The sequence below is a fragment of the Heterocephalus glaber genome, unplaced genomic scaffold (genome assembly GCF_053883595.1).
Source record: "Heterocephalus glaber isolate CG9 unplaced genomic scaffold, H.glaber_assembly_v1.0 deba00001428, whole genome shotgun sequence".
Lineage (NCBI taxonomy): Eukaryota > Metazoa > Chordata > Mammalia > Rodentia > Bathyergidae > Heterocephalus > Heterocephalus glaber.
The window spans coordinates 19,009,746-19,028,491 of NW_028258293.1; the positions used below are offsets into that span (position 1 = coordinate 19,009,746).

Consider the following 18,746-nt stretch of genomic DNA (forward strand, 5'->3'; position numbering starts at 1 on the left):
ACCCATTAATATGGCCGGTTCAGGCAGCAGGTGGTAGAACTGTGCAATTTCCAAGCTTAATTGGAAGTTTCTCTCTCTCTCTCTCTCTCTCTCTCTCTCACACACACACACACACACACACACACACTCACAGACATCAAAGCATGAGGGATTTGATTGGCCTGGAGGTCGAGGTCCAACCTAAGCCAAGAGAAGCAGGATTCCCCCAGGACAACTGTCTAACACAGTGTTGAGTAAGATTAATAGGCTTGGGGCTAACCCGTATCCTAGGCTGTAATCATTTTGGGGATGCTAGATTAAGCTGAGCTAGCTGTGTCCCACAGGACTCCTCGGGACCTTGGATGTGTTCATGTGGCTGTGATTCCCCAAGAGGAAGATAGAATGTGCACACTTGTTACGAAGTGTCCTTGCTCACGGTGCCGCATCAAACATAAGGAGGGAGCAGCTTTCTACGACACGAGCCCTTATCATCCCCTCTCTTTAACACTGTAGTTGCAGAAGCCTCCCCTGCAGATTCCACCCAGCCCAGTTCGACAGGCAACATAACCAGGGCATAGAAGCATTAGTGATCTCAGCCTCACACACCAGGGAGCCTTGGGAAGGTCCCAGGGAGAGCCAAGCAGCACCTGAACCCCAGATGCCTACAGACCACCACCTGCTCCTGCTTCCAACCCTTCCCTCGGTTTGGGTTCACTCAGTTCATACATCTAGGAAACCCTTGTCTAGTTTCCCTGCCCAGAACTGGATTTCTGCCCTTAACTCAGCCCCTTTTGGCGCACTCTTCACAGCCTCTTTCATGCCACCCTTCCCAAGAGATTAAGTTTCTGCTCCCAGATGCCCTGCCTCTTCCTTCCTGCAGCCAGAATGACCACTGGGAATACCGCTGCTGCCCCACTGTGTGCCTTCATGGGTCCTCTACCCCTTGGGCACTCCTTACCTCACCTCCACCTGCCCTTAGATATACATCTGGTGTACATGCACAAGTATGGCAAACCTGTTGGCCTCAACAACAGACTACAAACCACCTTCCAGAGGAACCAGATTCACAACCAAGCCATTTGTAAGTCCCCAAGTCTGTTTAGAGTTGGTTACCTGCCACTCCCAACTGGGCTCCATTGCTGAGAGCTCAGTTGCCAAGCTCTTCTCAAGTAGGATCTTGGTTCCCATCATACGACAGGTCAGCAGGACACACAGCTGAGGTCCGGGGCTCTAGCCTAACGGATAAGTGGCAAGAGGTGTTGGGGCTTCCTTTGGGCATGTTGCTGGCTGAGTAGTGTGGAGGTCATTCTGATGGTTTAGATTTGGGGAAAAGAATAGGACAGTATACTGTATTAGATTGGTAGATCCTGCTGCTTGAATTTCACAGACCATAACAATTTTAAAAATACTCTTGGGTTTGATCCCCAGTACCAAAAATAAAAATACTCTTGGGATGACTTTATAATTTTGGCAACAAGTAAGACACAATAAAAAATAACAATAAACTCTTACTACTATTATTTCATGCAAGATATTGTATCTTAATATCAAAAAATGCAGGGAAAAGAATTCAGCATTAGAAAAATGAGTTCTATGGAATGTGTGCACACTTTTCCTATTTTACCAGGGATCAGAAAAAACTCGTCATGAATCATTCCTAGCCTAGGGGCTGGAATGCTGGAGCCAGCACACAGAGGGTATCTGAGGTCTCCTACTGCCTGGTAGCAGTCACATTTGAGAGCTCTGACTATTCGTGAAAGCAGTCTCTCTTCCTGAAGCCTCCAGACCCCGGACATAGTTCTGCCTGGGCCTTCCCTTTGGGAGCCTGTGCCAAAGGCTGACCTTAGGCTCCCCAATCCCCTGGCCATGGTCTGCTCTCACAGATTCCAGGCCACCGAGCTCTGAGAAAGACTTTTCAAAGAGAAAAGGAGCAAGTGAGTACTGGGGAGGCCTCCGCCAGCCTTTCGAACTCCCGGGCCTCCCTCTAACAACACAGGAACAGGACAAGGCTCAGATACACAGTGAGAGGCCAGAGAACCAAAGGAGGCAGGGACTCCTGAGCAAGGAAATCTCTGGGGCCTCAGTAATTTCCCATTGTTCTTAAGATTTTAAAAACAACCCACAAACCCTGTTTCTTAGCTTAATCTACAAGGCACTATTAGAGCCTTAGCTTGAATATTCTCTTAGGACTCACTAAAATCCAGCCACAGTCTTTCAGTTCCTTCGGATATGTTTTGTTATATCTCTGCATCTCTCTCCCCCCTCCTCCCACTCCCCCTTATCTTTTCAGCCCCTGTTCATCCTTCAGAGCCCAGCCAAACTGTCCCTTCCTCAGGGAAACTTCCCTGGCCCCTCAATCTGGAGCTGTCCAGTGTGGCAGCCACCAACCACATGTGGTTCGCAAACACTTCAAAGGTGGCTAGTCCAAACTGAGAGGCGCTATGAGCATAAATACAAACTATGGTTTTGAAAGCATGTTAAGAAAATGAGAATGCAGAATATCTCATTGATAATTTTTAATGCTGACTACATATTGAAATGATAATGTCTTAGATATATTAAGACAAATCTAGTATTAAAACTTAATTCCACTTCTTTCTTCACTTCTACCAGTGTGGCTACCAGGAAACTTTAAATGACATATGTGGCTCATATTTTGGCTCACATTGTATTTCTGTGGAATAGTGTTGGTCTGGAACATATCACCCTAGTGTGTGCTTATATTTCTTCTTCCCAAACTTTATTAGACTTTATAACTAGGACTTCCCACTGAAAAGTAAACTCCATGAGGACAGAGACTGTGTCTGTTTCCCTCTGTGTCTTCCACTGCTTATATCATTCTGGACATGCCACAAGAGCATCATAAGTATGAGTTAAACAGTGATGAAATTTCTAATATGTGCTAGATATTTCATATGCAGTATTTTCAAACTTACGTGTGAATACGAATGTGTGCATATAGAAAAAAAAGAGCTTGTTTGCTGTTGAAATCTTGTATAGAATCTCATCACATGGAGCAGAGAATGGCAAAATAGTTCTAAATGAAGCCAGGTAGTAGACCTCAGCATGGCACCCCTCATATCTCTCAGGAAACTTTCAAGAACGTGGAGAGCCCCTAGAGGCCCCAGGAAGCAGTCTGAAAGCCACCATGTGGCCTTTCCAGCTCCCTCCACACCTCAGTTATCGACTGAGACAGAGGGGGGTCGTACGACTGGTAGTTGGTGTGTGGTGAACTCAATACCCCCTGAACACCAAACCGCAGGGGTGCCCTCCCAATGCACTGAAGAACCCACAGTGTGGAGCAGAGGAGGCTCCTCAAGGACACACCTTTCCCCACCTCTGGAGCATCCAGCTGGAGCCCTCCCCAGGGCAACTCTGAGACACATGGAGGTGAAGACATCTACTTCAAAAGGGCTGTGGGGGGGGATTAAATGAAAAACGGTACCTAGGATAGTACCTGGTACATAACAGGGACTCAATAAATGGTTGTATGATTATTATCATCATCATACTAAGCGAAGAGTAATATTTGACAATGGCATCTAAATAGCATACGTCATGCATTGCTAACTACTTTTCCTCGCTACACACACATACACACACACATGCACATGCACACAGATACACACTACACAGACAGTGGATTCTGGGCTCTGTTTTTGTAATGTGCACAAGGTAGGCACTGAGCTGAATTCCATAATGTGGCACCACCACAGAGACGTGTGATCCTCAAACACAAAACCAAACGTGTCACCTCACAAAACAGTTTCCATATCACTGTCTCTATGAGTGGGACAAGGGGCATATGAACATTTGTTCCTAATTAACTACAACCAAAAAGTCTGTCGCATTTATTCTTACTAACGAATCCAAACCCCAGTTCCTGAGGTGCCACTTATCATTTCAGAAAGGCATCATCACATCTCCATGGTGCCCAGGACAGACTCCAGGTCTCAGCATTGCATGCAGAAAGGCAGCTCCCACTAGTCATGAATTAACAAGGCAGCAGGCCAGGGGCACTGGCTGTTCAAAGACTTGGTAACAACCCAGTACCTGTCAAAGTGTGGGCCAATGGAGCTGAAAACCATAGCACTTCCCCTAAGAGTTGTAGTGGCAGCAAGAGTCCAACGTGAGGACTTCCTATCAGTGCCTGGTGAATAGATTTCTTCATGGGCTCAGCTGCGAGAGCTGGGCTTGGAAACCAGGCACGGCCCTTTCTCTTCCACCTTGCACCTGCCCCACAGCTCCCATGCAGAGGCCATGTCTTGCATCCCTTTCCCAAAGGCCCATGAACACAAACCTGGAGTTGTATACACCAAGAGCCCTACCAAAGCTTCCAGATGACAGGCCAGTAGATGGTACCCAGCCTCCACCCCTTCCTCTGCAGCTAAACTCAGCAGATTCAGAGTCCAGGGGCCTTTCCTTTGTTTCCTCCCCTCCTTTCCACACATCATCACACTTTACTCATGGCACGAAACACTGACTGCATGGCGTCTTCAAACTATGCAACTGGCTACCAAAGGAATGTTTTGGCTTTGTGGAACATATTATCTCTGTTGAAGCCACTCAGCTCTGCATCTTGTGCAAGAGCAGCCCTGGCCAACATATAAATGACAGGCATAGCTGTGTGCTAATAAAACTTTATTTACAAAAGTAAGTGATAGATAAGATTTGGCCAACTGACAAAAGTGAAAACGAGTTCAAGTGGCAGCTATAACTAGTTTTAAATGATTGTGATGGGATGGGATAAACTAGAACAAAATATGTAGAATTTATTTCATGGAAAAATATTGTTTAGTGAATATTGCACAATGAATATGTTTTATCCAAATACACCATATAAATGTGTATCTGAACTCTAAATAATGATTATCAATGTATTTCTTAGTCTGAGGGTCAGAAAAGTTTAACATGCACTGGCATACTGGATAGAATGTCCAACTGCAGTAGTATACTTTTCAATCAGGGGATCCTGGGTTAATTAATTTAGCTCAGTGGTTTCGCTGCCTGCTGGGCAAGCATAAGGACCTGAGTTCGGTCCCCAGTACCAAAAAAAAAAAAAAAAATCCCCATCCCGCCACTAGTTTGCACTTAGATCTTTCAGAATTCATTTCCTTTTTCTGGGACCCAGTTCCTCATCAGTAGGTGGAGAGATTTAGAGATGAGGTCCAAGTTATGTAACTGGTTTTATTATTCTATAGAAGTTCACATGTCATCATCTAAAGCATATGATCCAGGAAGCCCCCAAGTCAGAAGACCCAGATGAGAGACTTCTGGGCAGTCTGGCTTCATCTCCAGGATCTCTGCCTCTCTCCACCTCTCTCTCTTTCCAGCTGAGAAATACTTGCTTCCTTTCATAGTTTGAAGCTTTATTTAGTAAGTCACTTCCCATCTGTAGATAAGACTGGAGTCTAGAGAGCAAGAACTTTCTCAAAGATGCTCCTAAGGGTGTGAACCAAACTCAAACACTGAGGGTTTTTTTTTTAACCTTAGTCCCTTGTGTTTTCCTCCATAGTGTATATCTCTGTGGAGAGAATAATTCGCTGCAGCTCCAGTCCTTATGGTGCAGCTCACTCTGTATTCCTACTTAGGGCCAATTCTTAAAACTTAACAATGAAGGGCCGGGGATTTAGCTCAGTGGTGCTGCTGCCTGCCTTGCAAGTGCAAGGTCCCGAGGTCTATCCCCAGTACCAAAAAAACCCAAAAACTTAACAATGAAGCAGTGACTTCTAGGAGCGAGAACAGGAGTACCAAGAGTACAGGTCACATCAGTTCAGGGCCTTCTCTCTTTTCATGAACTATTAGATGTGTGAGCCAGGAAAATCAAGTAGACAATAGTATCTGAGCTTTGAGAGCATCCTGACTGGGCTCAGCAGAGTGGCTGGTGAGATGAAGGCTGGAGAATGATTGAGTGAGGCATGTCCATGGCTGGTAGATCAACCATAACCAAGAAGCATCATCTAATAGAGCAAAGAGGATCCTGGGAGAGGAACTCAGATGTCCACATCAGAGTGGAGAAAGCAGTGAGGACTCTGGCAAGCAGAAAGGGGCATGGTCAGCCAACAGGGTATAATGCCTCTCATCCAACTACAGACTACTGTAGCCAGAGGAAAGCCAGAGCCTCAAAGAAGATGGACATCTGAGTTTAGCATGTAAAAGCACTGCAAGCACACTCCAATTAAAATACCAACACTGTGTGTGACCAGCAAACACACCTGTGTGCCAGATACTGCCCCAGATGCCAATTTGTCATATGAGAATTAAAGGTTCACTGTAGAAATTCCTCCAGGTGGTGACACAAGGCTCTATTTTCTATCCTGATGAAATTTCTCATGAAATGTTGTTCAACATTTTCGTCGCTGGCTTGAAGAAAGACACAGAAGCAGAATCATCACCTAGACAGAGGTCGGGACATGGAAAGAGAAGCTGACAGGATAAAGCTGCAGAGCGACTTTCACAGGCTGGATTGTTGATCCCAAGGTGGTGAGACAAAAAAGAGAAAAGTGTAAGGATGCATACTGTGAACTGAACACCATGCCATCCTACCCACTCTGTCCTGTTCTGCTCTTTGCTCCTTATGTACTTTATGTGGCCCACTGTGAGTCCTCAAGCTCTCCCCCTCTTCTGGTGGACCTTCTGATCCCCTGGCCTCTTGACAAACAGGGGGCTGCCACAGGACCCCCCAAGTCCCTTTCCTCTTATCAAGGAATGAGTTGTCTTCAGCCAGTGGCCTCTGCAGCCACTTTCTCTGCCTCCTGCAGTCAGTGGCCCAAGCTTTGATAAATACCTCCCTCCCCACAAAAATGAAAAACTGAGGCAGCAAGCTGGGTCTGATGATTTAGTAGACTTTAAAGTACTCAACCACTGTAGGGGTTTCCCTAGACCTAAGGAACAAAACTGAGCCAGGCCAGCTCCAAGATGATCTTGGCCTTCAGGGAGGGGAGAACTGGCCTTCATATGCTCTGGGGCCTGGTTTCCAAAGTTTTCCTCCCCATGGACCCAGAAGCAGGAAACCCGGCACAGAATAGGTGTCTTAAGCACTTTATCATCAGTGGGACACAACTTAGAGGAGGAGACATCCCCAATTTAAAGAAGGAGAGGTTTATTTTAGCTCATGGTTTTAGTCCATAGTCAGCCAGCTCCAAGGTAGGATGGCATCGCAGAAAGGCATAGCAGAGGAAAAGCTGCTCAAGTCATGGCCTAAGAAGCAGAAAAAGAAGAGAAGCCAGGGAGGAAACTACACCCTTCCAGGTAATGCCCCCAGCGACCTGCCTCTTCTGACCAGGTCCTGCCCCCTAGCATCACATTCAGCTATAGCATCCTGATCTGATCCTTTTGCAAAAGCCCTGCCTCTGAGTGAGTGCATGAGGCTCCCGGGGGAAATCAAGATACAGACCATAGCAATAGGTATACAAGAATTAGCAGAGATCAGGGCTATAAAAACACCCTTTTTAGGTAGCCAGAGAAATGTTAAATTGACTATACTTTAGATAGCTTAAGAAAGGACTGTTAAGACTCTGGAGATGCGAGGGGGATCAGGAGAAGGGGGAATAAAAATGATCAAGATTTACCAGTTCCCCAAGATACCAGGTCCCCAAGATGAATGTAGTTACTATTTATCACAAACACATACTAATAAAGCATTTTTAAAAGAAATAACTTAATTTTTCTAAATACATTAATGGCATTGTATAAAAAGTCATACACACACACACATTTTTATGGGGAAGTGTAAAGTTATTTAGGGAAAAGATGATATGATGATTGGGATTTTCTTTAATATGTTCTAGGAGAAAAGTTGGGGGAGGACAAGATCAAACTCTACTTTGTCGTGTTTGGAAATTTGCATAATAAAAACTTTTTTTAAAAAAAAGTTCATAGAGCTGTAATGTTGGTCTCCACCCAGGGAGGTTCTCAACCTAGCATTAGTTGCTGCCACCCCAGCCTGCTATACCTGGAGCCCCTAGCCCAGGCCTAGTCTCTCTCTGTTCACCTGAGAAAGGACAAGGGAGGGTTGGTTCCCTTTGCACAATGACCTTTCCCCACAGCCCTGCCAGCCAGGCCCTAGCACAGCCTGCCCTGGGGCCGAGGTGGGCAATACAGCTCTGTGAAAAGTTAACCACAACTTGGAAAATCGGCAAAGGTGTACGGCACATCCTTTCAATGCCACAGAGGGCTGAAGGACAAAAGAAATATCCAGGGGATTGTATTTGGCTCAACTCGTTTACTATTAACTTGAAGTCCCAGATTATGTTATTAGTTACCTAATACCATGATGATTTTATCCACTAGGCATACAAATCATTTAGAAATGTTTATATTTATGGGCTTATTGGCCATACAATCTTCTATCATTTCCTATATAAACCTAATTTCTTAAGCTCTCTTTGAGCCAATTCTAACACTATTAGTTCCCTCATTAACTAATGAGTAGAGTAAAATGTTCATTTTATATTAGTATGAGTGATGTTTTCTAACCTTTTGAAAATTACATTTTATTACCTCCCTGGGAGTTATCTCCTATGAATTGGCTCTTCCCATTCTGTTGACACAGGAACTCTGGAGGTGGCCCATTTCTACTTTCGACAGTTCCAATTCATTTTAAAAGAAAAAAATGTTCCATTTCTTTAGCTAGAATCTGTCTGTGTACAGCCTTTTCTGTCACTAATGTAGCAAAAACAGTAAGGGCTCTGGAACCAGAGAAACCTGGGCTTGAATCCCCATTCTACATGACCCTGGGAAAGGTATTTGATCCTCCAGGTCCTCCTCTTCCTTATCTTCCGGTCCCGAGAATTAAGAGAGATGGCCATGTAAAGCACTTAGCATGGTGCCTGGTACATAATAGGTTGGTTTATCTTCTTCTCAATCATTTTCTTGTTCATTCCCTTACTCAATAAACATGGAGGAACCAGTGGTGAATGCTAGAGATGCAAATATGCATAATAAATAGCCTTTGTTCCTAGGATGCATGCAAATTAGTAGGAGAGAAAGAAATGTTCAAAAAGAAATTCTAATACAGCATGATAAGTACAACAATAGAATCATGTACAATGCACAGAGGAGAAAGTGATTAGCTCTGAAACTGAAGCAGAGGTGGCTGCCAAAGCAGGCTTCCCAGAGAAGGCAATGCCCACTATGTGTTTTGAACATAAATAAGAGTTGCCCTGGCATTCAAGGAGGGAGAAAAATTACAGACTTGAAATATAAAGTAACACGCTAGACCTTAATGGAATATAAAGAACAAATGAAAAGCAGGAAGACGAATTTGGAGGGATGGGAAAAGGAGATGGCGTTGGTAAGCAAAGGAAGTTTGACTTTTTCCTTAAAAAGTGATGGAGAGCTTTTGAAAGATTTCTGACAGAGGGCTGACATCATATGAGTATTTTGGAAAGGCCATGGTGACATGATCTATGAGAAGTGGAGCAAAACCAAGGCTGAAAGATGTTGACAATCCAGTCTAAAAAATGATGGGACAGAGGTAAAGTTTGGGAGGAAAAGGGAAGGAAAAATGTTTAGGAAACAGAATTACCCAGATTTGACAAGCTACACTATAATCACCATGACTGCCACAACGAACCTTCCTTTGGAAGGTGGACTGCTCACCTGAGTATCCCCTTGAGTGAAGAGGCCCCAGGGCTGGCCCTTGAGCAAGGATTGGAAACTAATTGGACCAGAATGCACACCTCAGCCAAGATCAGCCCATCCATAGGTTCAACAGTGACCAAAGAAGTAGCTGAGTGTAAAAAGCTCTAATAGGATTGGTGCTAACACTAAGATAACACATTGCCTAGTGAATTTTAGTGGAAAAATGCAAAGATAATTCAATTTGGAACAGGAAGAGAAAGGAGAAATGGCATGCAAAAAGAAGTACAGATGCTATGGAATAGAGATCAATGCCAGAGGCGACAACAGCCATGTCCCCTGGAGAGCCAAGCATCCTAGAGCACATTGCTGTTAAACCCTTACAGCCACCAGCATGTGATGCAGTCCTCAAGGTTCCTTACATCTAGCCCTGTTTGCCCCTTTTATAATTGGTCAGATGTAGGAAAAGAGAAGCATCTGCACAAATATTTGCATGCAGGTCTTACTTCCTCCACATCTCCCCTTCTCCGAGCTAAATATTCCCATCGTTCAGTCTTCCTCAATGATCACGGCTTCCATTCTGCCCTTACCCTGATTTCCTCCATTGGACAAACCCTGGCTGATCTTGTTTCAGCCCAGGATCCAAAAGTCAGAGCACTTATTTATCTCAATCCCAGTTCTTGACTGCACCTCCCCTCTTGGAGCTCAGCAACTCCCCTACCTCTCCTGCCCTAAACTGCTCTAATCTTCAGCAGGTCAAAAAGAAAGAGTAGGCACAATGAGACAGATACCACTAGAAGTTACTCCTGATCACAGAAATGGTAGGAACAAGAACAATCTTACATTCAATCCTCTACTCGGGGATAGAATTTCACCAGGTCCTTGGCTCAGAAGTTATAAAACTAACATTTGTAAACAGATAAAGGGTTTGTGGGAACGTGGTACTCATATATTCCACTAGCGGTCAGGTATGTCCCAAAGGTTAACTGATGTGAGAACAAAGGCTCCATGAGGATCAGGGTTTGTCTTATCCACCACCAAATCCTCAGTAAGAATAATGTCTAGCACCTATCAGGAACTCAGAAAATATTTATGGGGTGAATAAATGTATGGATTCACAACAAATCTGCAGAAAAATCTCTGATGATATGCCAGCATTCAGCCCATTACAATTAACAATTCAATGAAACATAAAGAGATTTCTAAAAACAAATGGAAGGGCACACCCTACCGAGGTCCTGAGTCCCACGGAACATGCCGAATCAGCCTGCTGCAGACAGGCAGGTCTGTGCAGGCCCTACCGAGGTCCTGAGTCGCGCGGAAGACGCCGAATCACCCTGCTGCAGACAGACAGGTCTGCCCACGCCCTACCAAGGTCCCCAGTCGTGTGGAACACGCCGAATCAGCCCGCTGCAGACAGGCAGGTCTGTGCACGCCCTACCAAGGTCCCAAGTCTCTTGGAAGACACCAAATCACTCCACTGCAGACTGGGAGGTCTGCCCATGCCCTACTGAGGTCCCAAGTGGCACGGAACATGCCGAATCACCCCGCTGCAGGCAGGCAGCCAATTGGTTCCACACTACAAAGACGCAGAGGACACCAGACCACCAGACCAAGGTACTGAGTCCCGCTGTTCCCGGCCCAGAGGTAGGGGCTTCTGAGCCATCGTCCCACTGCTCCTGGTCCAGAGGAAGGGGCTTCCGGGCCACCATCCCTCCCACCATTCCTGGCCCAGAGGTAAGGGCTTCTGAGCCGCCATCCCACTGCTCCTGGTCCAGAGGAAGGGGCTTCCCGGCCACCATCCCTCCCGCTGCTCCCAGCCCACAGGAAAGGGCTTTGGGGTCACCATCCCTACTGCTGCGCCCGGCCCCTGGCCCACCTCACCTAGCTCAGAGGAGGTAATCCATGCAGGCACTAACAGCCCCCTGGCCCAGTCAAAATGAGAAAACACATAAATAAGTCTCAAAACCAGACTTCCAGATCACCTACAGCAACCCCAAAGGGAAATGAGATGGAACACTCTGATACTCAACCACCTGGGCCCACTGAACTGGCAACAAAAGGGGATCTGGAAAAAATGAAATCAGAAATAATTTCTCAGATAACAAGAGAAATTGTGCCCCTAGTGCAAGACATGATTAATAAATCTAGAGAGGAGCTGAGGAACATGATGAAATCCCAACATAAGAAACAAATGGAATCCATAAAACAGATGCAAATAGATTTCCAGGACATGAAAAACTCCATTGAAAGTCTACACAGCAGAATGAGCCAATGTGAGGACAGAATTTCAGATATAGAAGATAAGATTGCAATTAGTGACCAGGAAAAGAAAAATTGCTTCAAAATTATAAGGGAACATGAGAAATCAATCCAACAGCTGCTAGATGATGCAAAGAAGAATAACATAAGACTGATTGGGCTCAATGAAGAAACAGGGGAGGGTGGAGATGACATAAAAAAAATCTCTTCACAGAAATAATGGCAGAAAACTTCCCAAGCAGGGGAAAAGAGCTTGACATACAGATAAGTGAGGCATATAGGAGTACAAATAGCCTCAATCAAAAAAAATCCACACATAGGCATATAATTGTTAAGATTCCAGAAACTCAACAGAAGAACAAAGTTCTCCAAGTAGTCAGAGAAAAGAAACAAATCACATACAAAGGAAAGCCCATCAGAATCACAGCAGACTTCTCAACACAAACCATCAAGGCAAGAAGAGCTTGGAGTGACATATTCCAAGCCCTCAAAGAAAACAGCCTCCAACCCACATTGATGTATCCTGCAAAACTATCTTTCAAAATGGATGGAGAAATAAGATACTTTCATGACAAAGAACACCTTAGGAACTTCGTGAATACCAAACCAGCACTCCAAAGAATTTTACACAATAGCCTAGGAACAGACATTGAGGATCACAACCCCAGGAAACAAAACAGAATGAACCCATCTGGCATGATAAAAAATTAAATGTAAAGGGGGAGAACCCAACAAAAAGAAAAAGTCATGGCAAGGACAAGTCAATATGTTTCAGTTATAACCATCAATGTTAATGGTCTCAATTCACCAATCAAAAGAAATAGACTGGCAGAATGGGTCAAGAAGCAAAATCCAACAATATGCTGCATACAAGAAACACACTTAATTCAAAAGGAAACTCATAGACTGAAAGTTAAAGGGTAGAAAACAATACTCCATGCAACAGGAACCCCAAAAAAAGAAGGAGTAGCTATACTCTTTGCAGATCAAGTAGATTTCAAACCAACACTGATTAAGAGAGACAAAGAAGGACACTACATCCTTGTAAAGGGAAGAATCCAACAGGAAGAGATGACAATCATAAATATCTATGCACCAAACACTAGTGCACCCAACTATATAAAACAAATACTAATGGACATGAAAAGTCATATATGCACTAATACAATTGTAGTGGGGGACCTCAACACCCCACTGTCACAAATAGATAGATCAATTAGACTAAAAATAAGTAATGAAACACTAGAATTCAGTCGAACTCTTGAACAAATGAACTTAACAGATGTTTACAGAGTCTTCCACCCCACAAAATCAGAATACACATTCTTCTCAGCTGCACATGGGTCATTCTCCAAAATAGACCACATACTCACACATAGAACATGTTTAAGTAAGTGCAAAGGAATTGAAGTTATCCCCTGTATAATATCAGACCATAGTGCAATGAAATTGGAGATCCATAGCAAAAGAAACTCAAAAAATTTCATAAACATGTGGAAATTGAACAACACACTTCTGAATAACCAATGGGTCACAGAGGAAATTAAAGAAGAAATCAGATAGTTCCTTCAATTAAATGACAATGACAGTACAACATATCAGAATCTATGGGACACAATGAAACCAGTCTTACAAGGGAAATTCATAGCAGTGAATATGCATATTAGGAAAACAGAACGAGATCAATTAAACAACCTGATGATGAACCTCAAGCTTCTAGAAAAAGAAGAGCAGGACAACCCCAAAGCTCATACAAGGGAGGAAATTATAAAGATCAGAGGAGAAATCAATGCAATGGAGACTAAGAGAATGATACAAAAAAATCAATGAAGCCAAGAGTTGGTTCTTCAAAAGAATCAACAAAATTGACAAACCTTTAGCCAACCTTATCAGAAAAAGGAAAGAAAAGGCCCAAATCCATGCAATTAGGAATGAAAAGGGGGAAATGACAACAGACCCAGCAGAAATCCAGAAGATCATCAATACCTACTTCCAGAACCTATACGCCAATAAGATGGACAACACAGAAGAAATGGACAGATTCCTAGATACATATGAATTACCAAAGTTGAATGAAGAAGACCTAAAAATTCTAAACAAACCAATATCAACCAATGAAATTGAAAATGTAATTAAAATCTTATCAACTAAGAAAAGCCCGGGCCCTGATGGCTTCACTGCTGAATTCTACAAGACATTTAGAGAGGAACTGCTACCACTCCTGTTTAAACTCTTCAATGAAATTGAAAGGGAAGCAATACTCCCAAATTCATTCCTGGAAGCAAGCATCACCTTGATCCCCAAAGCAGAGAAAGACCCAACCAAAAAAAGAGAACTATAGGCCAATCTCACTAATGAACATAGATGCAAAAATCCTTAATAAGATAATGGCAAACAGAATGCAGAAGATCATCAAGAAGATCATACACCCTGATCAAGTGGGATTCATCCCAGGGATGCAGGGATGGTTCAATATATACAAATCAATCAATGTAATACACTATATCAATAGAGCCAAGGACAAAAACCATATGATTATCTCCATAGACACAGAAAAAGCATTGGACAAAATCCAACACACATTCATGATAAAAATCCTACAAAATATTGGAATAGATGGTCTCTACCTCAATCTTTTAAAAGCCATCTATGAAAAACCAATAGCCAATATCATACTAAATAGTCAAAACCTGAAATCCTTCACACTAAAATCAGGAACAAGACAAGGATGTCCACTATCACCACTCTTGTTCAATATAATTCTGGAAACATTATCCATGGCAATTAGACAAGAGAAAGAAATAAAAGGAATAAAGATAGGAAATGAAGAAGTCAAACTGTCATTATTTGCAGATAACATGATACTCTATATAGAAGACCCCAAGAACTCTCCCAAAAGTCTTCTAGACTTAATAACCAAATTCAGTCAAGTAGCTGGTTACAAGGTCAACACACAAAAATCAATAGCTTTCCTCTACACCAATGACAGACTCACTGAGAGAGAAATAGGGCAAATAATTCCTTTCACAATAGCATCCAAAAATCTGAAATACCTAGGAATCATCCTAACAAAAGAAATCAAAGACCTCTTCTCTGAAAACTATGGCACTCTGAAAAGAGAGATTGAAGATGATATCAGAAAATGGACAGACATCACCTGCTCCTGGGTAGGAAGGATTAATATAGTGAAAATGGCCATACTTCCAAAACTGCTATATAGATTTAATACAATTCCAATTGAGATCCCAGCAGCATACTTCACAGACCTCGAGAAAACAATCCAAAAATTCATTTGGAAGAAGAAGAGACCCAGAATAGCAAAAGTAATTCTAGGTAACAGAGACATGGCAGGGGGTATCACAATCCCCAACCTGCAACTATACTACAAAGCTACTGTGATTAAAAACAGCATGGAACTGGCAAAGAAACAGACCTGAGGACCAGTGGAACAGATTAGAAGATGCAGAAACAATGCCAGACACACTCAACCATCTCATCTTCAATAAAGGAGCCAAACACCCTCACTAGAGGAAAGATAGCCTCTTTAATAAATGGTGCGGTAAAAATTGGGCTTCAACTTGCCAAAGATTAAAAGTAGACCTGTATCTCTCACCATGCACCAAACTAAAATTAGAATGGATTAAAGATCTAAATATTAAAATAGAAACTCTGAACCAGTTGGAACAGAGGTTAGGTAGAACTCTTGAAGACATCGGTGTAGGAAAAGATTTTATGAACAAAACCTCAGTTGCCCATGAACTAGCACAAACAATCAACAAGTGGGATCTCTTCTTATTAAAAGGCTTCTGCACAGCAAGAGAAACCACCAGCAGTGTGAAGAGACGACCCACAATGTGGGAAAAAAATCTTCACCTGCTCTTCCTCAGACAAAGGTCTACTATCTCCAATCTATAAAGAACTTAAAAAGACCAAACCTCCCAAATTTAAAGACCCAATCCAAAAATGGGCATCTGAAATGAACAGACATTTCTCAGACAAAGAAGTAGAAATAGCAAATAAATACATGAAAAAATGTTCAACTTCACTGGTCATTTGAGAGATGCAAATAAAAACAATGCTGAGATTCCACTTCACTCCAGAAAGAATGGCTGCTATCCTGAAATCAACCAATAACAAATGCTGGCAGGGATGTGGGGAAAGAGAAACCCTGCTCCACTGCTGGTGGGAGTGTAGACTGGTGCAAGCACTGTGGAAATAAGTATGGAGATACCTCAAAGAACTAGAACAGGAAGTCCCATTTGACCCTGTTATTCCACTGCTGGGGATCTTCCCCAAAGAATTAAAAGAATCATACCAGAGTGATATATGTGCGCCCATGTTCATAGCAGCCCAGTTTGTGATAGTTAAAATTTGGAAACAGCCCAAATGCCCGTCAACTGGAGAATGGATAAAGAAAATGTGGTTTTTTATAAAATGGAGTACTACTCAGCCCTAAAAAATGAGAAATTAGAGACATTTATAGCTAAGTGGATGCACAGTGAGATGATACTTTTAAGTGAAATAAATAGGAAACACATGAATAAATACTGAATAGTTTCTCTGGTGTGAGAAACTGAAAGTGTAAATAAGGACTAAATGTATAATAGGTAATGTGAAATAGGAAGAAAAGGGGCAAAGGGGAAGGAAGTGGGAGGGCTAGGGGAAAGGATAGAAGGGAATGGGATTAATATGAGAAAATGGAAAAATAGGAACAAAATCTTTGTAAATAGGGAGGAATGGAGGGGTTGAAGGGAGGGCTGGGCAAGGGTGAAAAATAAGAACCAAGAGAAACTATGTAAAGGTGCAAATTTCCAAAGATGACTGTCATTATATTGTATACCTAAAATGTACCAATGATTAGAATGAATAATCGAAAATGTAAAATAGGAAGAAAAGGTCCAAAGGGGTAGGGGTAATGGGAGGGGCAGGGGAAAGGAAAGAAGGGAAAGGAAAAATGATGAGAAGTGGAAAAAATGGAAATAAAGTCTTTGAAAAAAAATAAATAAAATAAAAAATAAAAATAAATGGAAGAAATAACAATGGAGCTGGGAAGAATTTTGAAGGCATTCCTGAAACCTCTCAAGATTCAAACTATCTGAGGGACTCAGAGTAATAACTGGTATTATCATAAATGATTTTAACAGAAATGTCATCATACTAGTTGAGAGATATGACTGAGCACCAGTGGTCTTAGAAAACAATCGTGGGTCTAAATTGACCATAAACTTGATATTTGAGGTTTGAAGAAGCAGCTGAAAGTAACTGAGTTCTGAGGAACAGAATCCAGAAAGGAGCTACCCAGACCACCTCAAGAGCAAATGGCACTTGAAAAAGAATGCTAAAGGAAGAAAAAAGCTCTAGGGGAAGATCCTTCTTCACCTCTTTCTGCTTCTGGTGGCCACATGAATCCCTTGGCTTGTGGCGGCATCACTCTGATCTCTGCCTCTGTCTTCACATGGCTCCTCTCTTTGTGTTTCGGTGTGTCTTATAAGGACACCAGGATTATTTGATGAAGGTCCTGCCCTACTCTGACTTGTAGATATATTTGTAGGGTCTTTATAGATATATTTAGTTAAAATGATTTGCCCTCATTTTAACTAAGTATATCTACAAAGATCCTATTTCCAAAGACCACTTTCTCTGATACTAGGCGTTAAGATTTCAATATATCTTTTTGGATGACACAATTCAACTCATAAAAGATGACAAGGAAATGTAATATAAACCTACCAACAAAGAAAAGCCCAGGCCCTGATGGTTTCACCTTCTTCACTTATTCAAAGAACTTACTTATAAAGGATTTGATTTGTGTGGCCCAAAGGGCAGAACTAAGACTAGAAGTTGGGTCCAAGGTTATAAAATCTAGCTACTTATGAAGAACTTTCAAAAATGAAAGCTGCCTCACTTGGGGCTCCGACCCTAAAGCTGCCTAAGAAGAGGCAAGCTGACCACAGGTTGGTATTTGGGGACATTTTTTACTAGAAAAAGGATGGGCTGAAAGGTCTCAACTCACTCTCGGTCAACTTGATTCTCAGGTTCTCTGGCATGAGGGAGCCATTCTTAACCAAGCAGAGATCTAAGCAGCTGTTTCCAAGAGCGGATAGAAGCAGATGAGCTCTGTGATAATGCAAGCTGTTTGTGAGAAGTGGAGCGTGAATTGCAGGCCCAAGAAATGAATATAAACTTAGTAGCTATTTTAATTTTTAATTGGAAAAAAAGTCCATCCAAGCCAGAAAGAATAAGGGAACAGTGTACTTTATACAAAACTATTGAAAGTATTGGATAGCACTGCGGAGACAAATGGTACCACCTTCTGGCTTCTGCCATTTCCACAGTTGGGATGGGAAAGATTTCTACAGGGGCTGCCACTGCTGCCTGTGGCCATGGATAATGAAGGTCATGGTTTATGGGCACAAACTATTCTGCTCCAGACACAGCCTCATCTGTATGCAGGCGTGGAAATCCAGCAGCCAGCCCCACACACTGATCAGATTTAGAAACTTAGGAATAATGTATCCACTCTTTAACTCTCTCCACTTTCCTCCATAGTTTTTCATCTAAATGGAGCAGACGGGAGATAGAAAGGGGTCAGGAGAAGAGGACCTCTTTCTCTGGAAGGTTGGCACTGTGGAAAGGAGGGGAAGATCTGGGGATGAAGAGCTAGCTATACCTGGAACTGACTACAAGGATCGGGTCATGATTTGGTATGCCTGGCCATCAACTCAGCTAAACATGAAATGAGCTTCACCAGGATGGAAAAGGGGACTAAGCAAGGGGCCTTTAACAAAGTATAGTTGGAGCAGGAGACAACCATACGTAAACCACAAGATGCTATACCCATGGAGACCACTGAAAGCCTATGGTGAGAACCTTGACTCCATGAGACCACTCACAGAGCAGCTAGCTAGAAGCAAGGTGTACCT

At 42.8% G+C, this 18,746-nt stretch overlaps 1 long non-coding RNA gene across 3 annotated transcripts in view; it reads right to left on the minus strand.

Annotated features, from left to right (window-relative positions):
- Nucleotides 1-18,746, minus strand: part of LOC147827991 (uncharacterized) — a 201,085-nt gene that overhangs the window by 119,799 nt on the left and 62,540 nt on the right. The window contains exon 2 of one of the 3 annotated variants that reach the window (XR_015451450.1): nucleotides 1,093-1,287. The exons of the other annotated variants lie outside the window; for them this stretch is intronic. This is a non-coding gene — a long non-coding RNA (uncharacterized LOC147827991). The remainder of the gene's footprint in view (nucleotides 1-1,092; nucleotides 1,288-18,746) is intronic. 3 annotated transcript variants of the gene reach the window in all.